This window comes from Gobio gobio, assembly GCF_949357685.1.
Source record: "Gobio gobio genome assembly, chromosome: 14".
NCBI classification, from domain to species: Eukaryota; Metazoa; Chordata; class Actinopteri; order Cypriniformes; family Gobionidae; genus Gobio; species Gobio gobio.
Genome location: NC_137107.1, coordinates 49,295,378 through 49,308,590, shown reverse-complemented (window position 1 = coordinate 49,308,590; position 13,213 = coordinate 49,295,378). Strand labels below are relative to the sequence as shown.

Here is a 13,213-nt window from a genome sequence, read left to right as displayed (position 1 = left end):
AGGGTTAATTATAATCAACTAAAAGTACAACTATAAAAAAACAATAAAAACAAAAAAATTATTACTTGAAATTAAATAAATGTTAACTGAAAGAAAGTAACATTAAAAATACAATTCAAAGTTAAAAAGTAAAAGAAAAGAAAGATTCAACATTTTATTTCAGGTAATATACATTTTTTTAGTTTTTGTTGACTAGATTTTTTTTATTGTAAAAAAAGAAAATTACAAAAAAGTCAAAAGTAAAAGACAAAAAGTTAAATAATTTAATAAATAATTAAAAAATATTTCTATTGAATGAAAATATATTATTTTAAATATATAAAAAAAATGAATATGCATTTTTATTATTAAAATTATATTTATATATAAAATAAAATATAAAATATATATATATATATATATATATATATATATATATATATATATATATATATATATATATATATATATATATATATATAAAATAAAATTATATATATATTTGGGTTTTAATATATTTATTATTTATGATAAATTGTCAAAAGTAGAATTTAATAAATATATTATTTATGAAGTTATAAAATACAATTATAAATATATACAAAATAATAAAAAAGTATATATAAATAATAATAATAAATAATTATATATTATGTACTTTTATTACTTTTATATCACACACAATATCTATTATTAAAATAAATTTACTGTTTTAACCCAGCGGTTGGGTTAAATGTTTGCTTAAAACAACCCAATTGCTGGGTTAGTCCATTTTCAACCCAACTTGGGTTATTTTTAACCCAGCATTTTTTAGAGTGTATACAACACACACACACATATACATATATATATATATATATATATATATATATATATATATATATATATATATATATATATATATATATATATATATATATATAGCTTGAATAGCTTTTATAGCTAAAATATATTTAAAATAAAATAAATATTAACTTAAATGAAATAAACTATTGAAAAAAAACTTTAACAAATTTTTTTCCAGCTCTAGTTGCCAAGAAACATTTCTCATTTTCATTTATTTTCACTTAAACTGAAATAATAATGAATAAAAACTATTTAAAAATAAGACAAAATCAACACAAAAGAAGTATAATGTTAACAAATATCACAATGAAAACTCACAATAAAAACAAAGAGCAAGGTTACTCTTCATAGTAAGTGCATAAATACTCTTAAAGTGTAACCCTTTATTATATATTCTTGATGTGCTTACTATGGGTTTAGGGTCATCTGTGTGTAGTTGTGCATCATGTAGAGTTATTACCATAGTAAAGCCTGTAACACACACACACACACACACACACACACACACACACACACGAGCTCTGAGAGGAAGTGATGCGGGATCGGAGACTGCAGCCAAACACCTTAATTGTGATGCATTCTCCGGGTTTGTCTCCTGTATGGAGGATCCTGCGCGGATGCCATATGGCGTCGCATGGAACATTTAACTTGTCAGCTGTAATGGATTGTTCTGGAAGCAGATTTTAGCTGTAAGCGCTCGCGGCTCGTCTGCGGGCGGCTGCGTGAAGGATCACGAGGAGCACGCGCTCCCTTCGCCTGGAGACGCTGACCCGCGTGACGCTCACTTACCCAGAATCCTCAGCGCCGCAAACACACACTGATTGGACCTTTAGTCCAGGTTAAACACCCCAGAGTCCGCCGTTCATTAACTCACGGGATTTATGGGAAAATTCTTTGTTTTCTTTCATGATCGAGGCCCATAATGTGCAGAATTATGTATTTCACTTGATATTGATGCAGGCTCGTAGTAATGAGTTACAATAAAGACACATTTTATCTCCATTGAATATTATTTTCATTTCATGAAAGTCTAGTTTCAAGATTTTTTATTATTTAAAAACAATTTATTATTTGACAAAAAAGTGCAAAAAATTCTACTTATGATTACAGGTATTAATTTATGATTTACTCATATTAAACACATATATTTGTTATTTCTTAATATGTATTTATTGTATCCAAATTAAATAAATAAACAAATATGCGACACACACACACATATATATATATATATAATTGTAATGATAAAAATACATATTATTAAACAAATAATTTATTTTAATAATAGATAAGTATTTTGTTTATAATACATTTATAAAAGTACATAATATAATTATTTATTATTATTATTTATATATACTTTTTTATTATTTTGTATATATTTATAATTGTATTTTATAACTTCATAAATAATATATTTATTAAATTCTACTTTTGACAATTTATTATAAATAATAAATATATTAAAATAAATTGTTAAAATAATTTATGTATGTCATATTTTATTACATTAGTTTGTCTATATTCTTCTATTTATGATTATTTATGATAAATAATAAATATATTACATTTAAATCTTGAAATAATACATACACTCTAAAAAATGCTGGGTTAAAAACAACCCAAGTTGAGTTGAGTTGGGTTGAAAATGGACTAGCAAATAGGTTGTTTTAACCCATCAATTGGGTTGTTTTTAACCCAGCGATTGTTTTTTTTTTTAAACCAGCGATTGGGCTGTTTTAACCCATCGATTGGGTTGTTTTAACCCAGCGGTTGGGTTGTTTTAACCCATTGATTGGGTTGTTTTAAACCATCGATTGGGTTGTTTTAAGCAAACATTTAACCCAACCACTGGGTTAAAACAACCCAGTTACTGGGTTAGTCCATTTTCAACCCAACTTGGGTTGTTTTTAACCCAGCATTTTTTAGAGTGTATAATAAAATCATTTGCTACAATTATATATGTGTATAAATATTTTATTAGATTTGTTCATTTTTATATTATATTTTATATTATTTATTATATTTTATTATATTATATGTATGACAATTTATTATAAACAATGAATACATTCATTTATATCTTGAAATAAATAGATTACAATAATTATTACAATTATATATGTATATAAATAGTGTATTAAATGTGTTTTTTTAATATAATTCTATTTATGACTATTTATTATAAATAATAAATATATGAATTTATATCTTGAAATATCTATTTTGTATATAACTGTATATATCTATACAGATCTATTGTAAGTGCATGGCTGTGTTTCCTTACACGCGTGACATTGAGTGCTGATCTTGATTCCACACACACACACACACACACACACACACACACACACACACACACACACACACACACACACACACACACACTGATCTGGAGATGTTGAAGAGCGTCTCCACACGTTTGTTTGGTTTCTGCAGAGAACACAGAGATTTACACCTTTGAGCGTCTGTCAGCGTGACATGCAGGAGTAAAACACAATCACACACACACACACACACACACACACACACACAATCCAGATGTCTCGCTGAAGTCCCGTCTCAGGTGTGGGAAGCGTCTGACGTGTGTCAAGCGCTGGCAGGAAGAAAGAGCGGAGAGAGTTAAGGACAGAACTGAGACGCTTCATTCCTTAACACCAGTTCAGCACATCAAACGCTCACTAGTATTGCAAAACTCACTAATTATTAATAAATAACACATTGAATTATAGTTCAGAATTGACTGATATAGTATTTTCACTCAATGGTGGTTTTATTTGACAATGAGCAATACTTCTAAAGTATTTATTAATGTTCATTTCAACTTATAATACTTATTATAAGAGGGATTGATGACGTTGCTTCTTGCATTTTGATTATGAATACCAATAATAAATAACATCACTGATGAATCATTCATAATATAGTGTGAGATAAAGATTTAATATATTCAGTCATTTAGGATTTACTTATATCATTTTTTATTATATTATATCCAAATCAAACAAATATGCTAAAATAAAAAATACAATAATTTAAATTAATAAACAAATATTAAATAATGTCACCGATGAGTTAAGTAAATAATATGATATAAAAAATTCACATATATTAAACATATTTATTTTTTACTTCTTCATATTAATGTATTATTTCCAAATTAGATAAACAAACAAATATGATAAATAAATTACAATAATTTAATTAAATAAACAAATGATAAATATCGTCATAAGTCATAAGACGAGGAAGATGAATTAAGTAAATAATATGAGATAAATACAAGTTTATTTACTTATGTTAAACATATTAATTTGTCATTTCTTAATATTTATTTATTAAATATTTGCTAATGCGTTTCTGTAGGATTTGATTGTTAAACTTTGTGACTAACCTAGTCACCAATATTGTTATATGTATTCGGCATTATTCCTGTCTATTATTGTTACTCTAGTCCCTTAATTTATTTTATTTATTATTTATTTTGAATGTTTATTCATGTATGTCATCATTTATCATAAAAAATGTTTCATGTCACATAAAAAAAGAAAAAAAAGAAATATATATATTATATCCCAATTAAATAAATAAACAAATACGCAATAAATAAATTACAATAATTTAAATGAATAAACAAATTATAATTTAAAAATTTTATTTATCATGTGCTTATATTATTACAAATTAAATAAATAAATATGCAATAAATATTTTAAATAAATAAACAAATTATAATGAAAACATTTTATTTATTTATCATATGCTTATATTATTACAAATTAAATAAATAAATATGCAATAAATAATATAACATTTTGTTTATTTATTTTCCATGTACTTACATAATGTAAATAAACGTATGTATCTGTTACATTTTATATTAATTGATTTAGTCCAAATTAAATAAATAAATATGCGATAAATATTTTAAATAAATAAACAAATTATAATTACTAAACTATTTATATAAACTATTTATGTATTTATTTTTCATGTACTTACATAAAGTAACTAAATGTATGTATCTGTTACATTATATATTAATTGATAAAATTAAATAAATAAATATGCAATAAAACAAATTATAATTAAAATAGTATGAGATAAACTATTTATTGATTTATTTTCACTGCACTTATATAAAGTAAACAAACGTATGCATTTGTTACATTTTAGATGGATTGATTTAGTCCAAATGAAATAAATAAATATGCAATAAATGATGTAAATGATAAAGAAATGCTGAATAGCGTGAGTGAAGTAAAGAGGAAGAGTGTGTGTGTGTGTGTGGAGGAGAGCAGAAGAGTGTGTGTGTGTGGAGGAGAGCAGAAGAGTGTGTGTGTGGAGGAGAGCAGTAACGCGCGCGCGTCTGTCCTGTTGGAGAGTGAGAGATGCTTTATATTCAGCGAGTGTGTGAGCGGAGCGGTGTGTGTGATTACCCTAATCAGAGCCGCTGCCAAAGCTTCTGAACCCCAGCGCACCAGCGCCTCTCCACCTGGCTGAGGTCCGTGCCAGAGAGTGTGTGTGTGTGTGTGTGTGTGTGTGTCCGTCCCGCCCCCCGTTGAGACCCTCCATCTGCCCCCCCAGTCTGAACGCGCCATCCTCGACGGACTGGAACGCTTGACCCAGGGGGTTCTGGGAAAGAACAGGGCCACGGAGAGCGAGGTGTGTTTCTCCCCAGGCCATGAATGACCACAGCGGACACAAGCTGGGGAAGTTTGGGAATGTGGCACACTTCTGAAATGAGTCCGTGCTGTGTGCTTCTGGAACAAAGAAAATGATGCATTTAGTGTTCACATTGTCATGTTTAAAGGGTTAGTTCACCCAAATTCTGTCATTAATTCCTCACCCTCATGTCGTTCGACACCCGTCAGACCTCCGTTCATATTCAGACACAAATGAAGATATTTTAGTGTAAAGCTGATGCTGAGAAAGGCTTCAGATAGGCCTCCATTGGCATTCAGTACATTTACACTCACAAGACCCATAAAAGGCACTAAAAACGTCGTTACAAAGTCCATCTCACCACAGTGACTCTACAATAATCTTACGATGCGACGAGAATAGTTTTTGTGCGCAAAAAAAATCTAAATAACACCTTTATCCAGCTTGTTCTTGTCTTCCGTGTGTGTCTCCACGACGCATGCGCGAGAATATGAGCAGATCCGGCGTTCGGGAATCCATGAAATGCTCACTTTAACCCCATTTTGAGAACTACACCGAGACCTAAAGCACGATCAATGTAGAATTCAACAGCTTAGACACGCGCGTCTTCCTCTGCTCGTAAACAAATCGCTTCTGGGTCATGTGTCCGAACGCCGGATCTGCGTCATATTCTCGCACATGCAAAAAAATGCTGGGTTAAAAATAACCCAAGTTGGGTTGAAAATGGACTAACCCAGTGATTGGGTTGTTTTAAGCAAACATTAAACCCAACCGCTCGGTTAAAACAACCCAATTGCTGGGTTAGTCCATTTTCAACCCAACTTGGGTTATTTTTAACCCAGCATTTTTTAGAGTGTAGATATTTATGAGAGCATAAAAATTACCCATGGGCAACATTGATTGGATTTTTTTGCCACTTCCTATCAAAATGTAAACATTTGGGCGTTATTGTTTAGCAGTGGTTTCGTCTCGGACGACAATGATGGATGGATGGATATATAGATAGATAGATGGATGGATGGATGGATAGATAGAACGATGATGGATAGATAGATAGATAGATAGATAGATAGATAGATAGATAGATAGATAGATAGATAGATAGATAGATAGAGATATAGAGATATAGATAGATAGATAGATAGATAGATAGATAGATAGATAGAGATATAGAGATATAGATAGATAGATAGATAGATAGATAGATAGATAGATAGATAGATAGATAGATAGATAGATAGATAGATAGATAGATAGATAGATAGATAGATAGATAGATAGATAGATAGATAGATAGATAGATAGATAGATAGATAGAGATATAGAGATATAGATAGATAGATAGATAGATAGCGTCTGCTAAATGCATAAATGTAAATGTATCCATCCATCCATTTATCTATCTATATATCCATCAATCCATCATTGTTCTATCTATCCATCATTCTATCTATCCATCCATCCATCCATTTATCTATCTATCTATCTATCTATACAGGGAGTGCAGAATTATTAGGCACGTTGATTTTCTGATCATATTTTTTTTTCAGGCACATTTGACCAATTCCAAACCACAGTAATCCTAATAACTACTATTGATTTAGTATTTAATAATGTATAAGTGATATATAATTGTTCATGAAGGCTTGAAATGAAAAACACCTTATATTCAGGTGTGCAGAATTATTAGGCATGTTTTCTTTTACAGATGAATTGAGCCAAAAAAGAGATTTAACTCAGACTGAAAAGTCAAAAAGTATTAAATGCCCATGAGAAGGATGCAATACTAATGCAATACTAGACATTGCAGTTAAGGCATGACCATTGGATAGTGAAATGCTCGTTGGGTCAGCAGGATCTGACAAAAACAGGTGGTGAAGAAAAGACACCTGTTAACTGCAAAAGAATGAAGAATTAAGGTGAAGAATTAAGGGTGAAACCATCAGGAACCCTTTAGTCTCCAGCGCCACCATTTTCCAGAGCTGAACCTACCTGGAGTCTCCAGAAGTGAAGGTGTCAGGATCTCAGAGACTTCAGTTAGGTAAAGAATCCTAAAAAATGACCCCCACTAGATAAGAATCACAAGCTGAAGTGTTGTAAAATACATGAAGCCTGCTTTTTTATAGGCTTTATAGGTTTTATAGGTTGAGAGTGACTCTTGAAGGACCAGCACCACATCCTCTAGTACCACTGTTTGAAGAATTCATCTTCCAGAATCTGGCAGTACGTTTTGGGAGTTCATTTTTAGTCCATCTCTGCAAAACGGACTTCAGGATGGACTAAAAATGAACTCCCAAAACGTACTGCCAGATTCTGGAAGATGAATTCTTCAAACAGTGGTGCTAGAGGATGTGGTGCTGGTCCTTCAAGAGTCACTCTCAACCTATAAAACCTATAAAGCCTATAAAAAAAACCTTCTTCATGTATTTTACAACACTTCAGCTTATGATTCTTATCTAGTGGGGGTCATTTTTTAGGATTCTTTACCTAACTGAAGTCTCTGAGATCCTGACACCTTCACTTCTGGAGACTCCAGGTAGGTTCAGCTCTGGAAAATGGTGGCGCTGGAGACTAAAGGGTTCCTGATGGTTTCACCCTTAATTCTTCACCTTAATTCTTCATTCTTTTGCAGTTAACAGGTGTCTTTTCTTCACCACCTGTTTTTGTCAGATCCTGCTGACCCAACGAGCATTTCACTGTCCAATGGTCATGCCTTAACTGCAATGTCTAGTATTGCATTAGTATTGCATCCTTCTCATGGGCATTTAATACTTTTTGACTTTTCAGTCTGAGTTAAATCTCTTTTTTGGCTCAATTTATCTGTAAAAGAAAACATGCCTAATAATTCTGCACACCTGAATATAAGGTGATTTTCATTTCCAGCCTTCATGAACAATTATATATCACTTATACATTATTAAATACTAAATCAATAGTAGTTATTAGGATTACTGTGGTTTGGAATTGGTCAAATGTGCTTGGAAAAAAAATATGATCAGAAAATCAACGTGCCTAATAATTCTGCACTCCCTGTATATCCATCCATCCATCCATCATCATTCTATCTATCTATCTATCTATCTATCTATCTATCTATCTATCTATCTATCTATCTATCTATCTATCTATCTATCTATCTATCTATCTATCTATCTATCTATCTATCTATCTATCTATCTATCTATCTATCTATCTATCTATCTATCCATCATCGTTCTATCTATCTATCCATCTATCCATACATCCATCATATCTATCTATCTATCTATCTATCTATCTATCTATCTATCTATCTATCTATCTATCTATCTATCTATCTATCTATCTATCCATCCATCCATCCATCCATCCATCCATCCATCCATCCATCCATCCATCCATCCATCCATCCATCCATCCATCCATCCATCCATCCATCCATCCATCCATCCATCCATCCATCCATCCATCCATCCGTCCATCCATCCATCCATCCATCTATCGTTCCATCCGTCCGTCTATCTATCTATCTATCTATCTATCTATCTATCTATCTATCTATCTATCTATCTATCTATCTATCTATCTATCTATCTATCTATCTATCTATCTATCTATCTATCTATCTATCTATCTATCTATCTATCTATCTATCTATCTATCTATCTATCTATCTATCTATCTATCCTATTTATCTATCTATCCTATTTATTTATCTATCTATCTATCTATCTATCTATCTATCTATCTATCTATCTATCTATCTATCTATCTATCTATCTATCTATCTATCTATCTATCTATCTATCTATCTATCTATCTATCTATCTATCTATCTATCTATCTATCTATCTATCTATCTATCTATCGTTCCATCCGTCCGTCCATCTATCTATCTATCTATCTATCTATCTATCTATCTATCTATCTATCTATCTATCTATCTATCTATCTATCTATCTATCTATCTATCTATCTATCTATCTATCTATCTATCTATCTATCCATCATCGTTCTATCTATCTATCCATCCATCCATCCATCCATCCATCCATCCATCCATCCATCCATCCATCCATCCATCCATCCATCCATCCATCCATCCATCCATCCATCCATCTATCTATCTATCTATCTATCTATCTATCTATCTATCTATCTATCTATCTATCTATCTATCTATCTATCTATCTATCTATCTATCTATCTATCTATCGTTCCATCCGTCCGTCCATCTATCTATCTATCTATCTATCTATCTATCTATCTATCTATCTATCTATCTATCTATCTATCTATCTATCTATCTATCTATCTATCTATCTATCTATCTATCTATCTATCTATCTATCTATCTATCTATCTATCTATCTATCTATCTATCTATCTATCCTATTTATCTATCTATCTATCTATCTATCTATCTATCTATCTATCTATCTATCTATCTATCTATCTATCTATCTATCTATCTATCTATCTATCTATCTATCTATCTATCTATCTATCTATCTATCTATCTATCTATCCTATTTATCTATCTATCCTATTTATTTATCTATCTATCTATCTATCTATCTATCTATCTATCTATCTATCTATCTATCTATCTATCTATCTATCTATCTATCTATCTATCTATCTATCTATCTATCTATCTATCTATCTATCTATCTATCTATCTATCTATCTATCTATCTATCCTATTTATCTATCTATCCTATTTATCTATCTATCCTATTTATTTATCTATCTATCTATCTATCTATCTATCTATCTATCTATCTATCTATCTATCTATCTATCTATCTATCTATCTATCTATCTATCTATCTATCTATCTATCTATCTATCTATCTATCTATCTATCTATCTATCTATCTATCTATCTATCTATCTATCTATCTATCTATCTATCTATCTATCTATCTATCTATCTATCTATCTATCTATCTCTCTGTCTCTCCGTCCGTCCGTCCACCCCCAACACTGACATAGTGTGTGACAATATTTTATTTACCATTGCATTGCAAACAAGCAGAGACGCCCCAAACTGTCTTCACTCATGATAGAGGGGGCGGAGTTATGAGGTTTGACTGACAGTTTGAGGAGCCAATGGAGTTATTGAAAAAAATTAGTAATCTGATTACATAACTCGAGTTAATTGTAATGCTTTACTCCCAACACTGATTACATGCCCTAAAGTTACTTTATAACTCACAATTATGCTGACAAAAGAAGAATAGTGAGATAAAAAGTTGCAATTACCTTTTTTATGTTTTATTCTGCGGCTGAAGCAATATCGAGGATTAGTTTTTGCAGAAGTAGAGAAGTGCAATTTCACTGATATTTAAAATGACAACCAATAATCGTGATTTCAATAGTGGCCAGAAATAATCGTGATTATGATTTTTGCCATAATCGAGCAGCCCTACTAACATTTTTTTTTTTTTCAAAATCGGACAAAAATACAAAGGTACAAGACTTAAACTTAACGGCTTCAGTGAGGGAAAGAACTACAATCCCATGAAGCATTGCAAATGACATACGATGGAGAAATATAAAACTATTGATTTAAAGATATTTTAGACTCTGTTATGTCATTGGCAGTGCTTCACTGGAGTGGGCGGAGCTCTTTTGGTGCAGGTTGCTTGTCACGACTCTCTGATTGGTGGAGATTTCTCTGCAGAATTGTGGGTAATGTAGTTTTTCACCAGGAATTTTTCATACGATATTGTTAGATGTAATGGGACAGATATCAGCCAATCAGATACGAGATTTTTCCAGCTCTTGGCGTTGTTGTGGTCAGAATGGTCTCAGATATATAACACCGGTTCATGTGTGTTTATGTGGCGGTGTGGTAGATGACATCATGATGAAGCAGGCGGCTCATTGGTCAGTGTCAGATCTCAGTCAGTGCAGTACGACGCAGGTTTCCCAGACTCCTCGGCAGCTGTAGCCACTTCCTCCAGCTGTTACACACACGTCACCTGCTCCGCCCGTCTCTCTCTCTCACACACACATACACACACACACACACACACACACACACACACACACACACACACACACACACACATAAAGCCACCGCAGGTCCATAATTACTGCCACCAGGGGAGGCAGACGAGCCATTAGAGACCCTGGGAAAGAGAAAATACTCTCACACACACACACACACACTTAACACACACACACACACACACACACACACTTAACACACACACACACACACACACACACACTCTATAATATAGCTACCGGTATATATGTTTTATGTGAATATGGTACTGTATGTATGCCGATAAAGCTGGACATGCTTATACTGTACATCCAACTTTTTATCTATCAGAATTATCAAGAAAAGATGAAAAAAAAAATATTAGTTTTATTTCATTTTAATAATTCAAAAAATATAGTTTGATTGAGTTTCTTGCATGTCGAGGTGGTAAACAGACTCACTCTGTCACTGTTTCATGTCTGGCAGTTTCATCTCAGAGTTACTTATGAAGACTCAGTCTGAATATGAATCGTGTGTGTGTGTGTGTGTGTGTGTGTGTGTGTGTGTGTGTGTGTGTGTGTGTTCCTCTTCCTGCTTTCATGTGAATCTGCTGCTTGAGTGTGAGTGTGTGTCTAGCAGGTGCTGGATGCAGAAACACCAGCAGCCGCAGCTGTGAGACGCTCATCTGTGTCTCTGCTTCACCTCTCCTTCTGTCGCTCTTCTGCTCTCAGTCTAACACCAGCCCTACATACATCCATACATCCATACATCCATCCATACATCCATACATCCATACATCCATACATCCATCGTTCTATCCATCCATCCATCCATCGTTCTATCCATCCATCCATCGTTCTATCCATCCATCCATCGTTCTATCCATCCATCCATCCATCCATCGTTCTATCCATCCATCCATCGTTCTATCCATCCATCGTTCCATCCATCCATCGTTCTATCCATACATCCATCGTTCTATCCATCCATCCATCGTTCTATCCATCCATCGTTCCATCCATCCATCGTTCTATCCATACATCCATCGTTCTATCCATCCATCCATCGTTCTATCCATCCATCCATCCATCGTTCTATCCATCCATCCATCGTTCTATCCATCCATCGTTCTATCCATCCATCCATCGTTCTATCCATCCATCCATCCATCGTTCTATCCATCCATCCATCGTTCTATCCATCCATCGTTCTATCCATCCATCGTTCTATCCATCCATCGTTCTATCCATCCATCCATCGTTCTATCCATCCATCCATCGTTCTATCCATCCATCCATCCATCCATCCATCGTTCTATCCATCCATCCATCGTTCTATCCATCCATCGTTCTATCCATCCATCGTTCTATCCATCCATCGTTCCATCCATCCATCGTTCTATCCATACATCCATCGTTCTATCCATCCATCCATCGTTCTATCCATCCATCCATCGTTCTATCCATCCATCCATCCATCCATCCATCGTTCTATCCATCCATCCATCGTTCTATCCATCCATCCATCCATCGTTCTATCCATCCATTGTTCTATCCATCCATCGTTCTATCCATCCATCCGTCGTTCTATCCATCTATTGTTCCATCCATCCATCCATCCATCGTTCTATCCATCCATTGTTCTATCCATCCATCCATCCATCCATCGTTCTATCCATCCACTGTTCCATCCATCCATCCATCGTTCTATCCATCCATCCATTGTTCCATCTATCCATCCATCTTT

General features: G+C 32.9%; 1 protein-coding gene across 3 annotated transcripts in view; it reads left to right on the top strand.

Annotated features, from left to right (window-relative positions):
* Nucleotides 1–13,213, top strand: part of tcf4 (transcription factor 4) — a 226,465-nt gene that overhangs the window by 78,919 nt on the left and 134,333 nt on the right. The window lies entirely within an intron of this gene.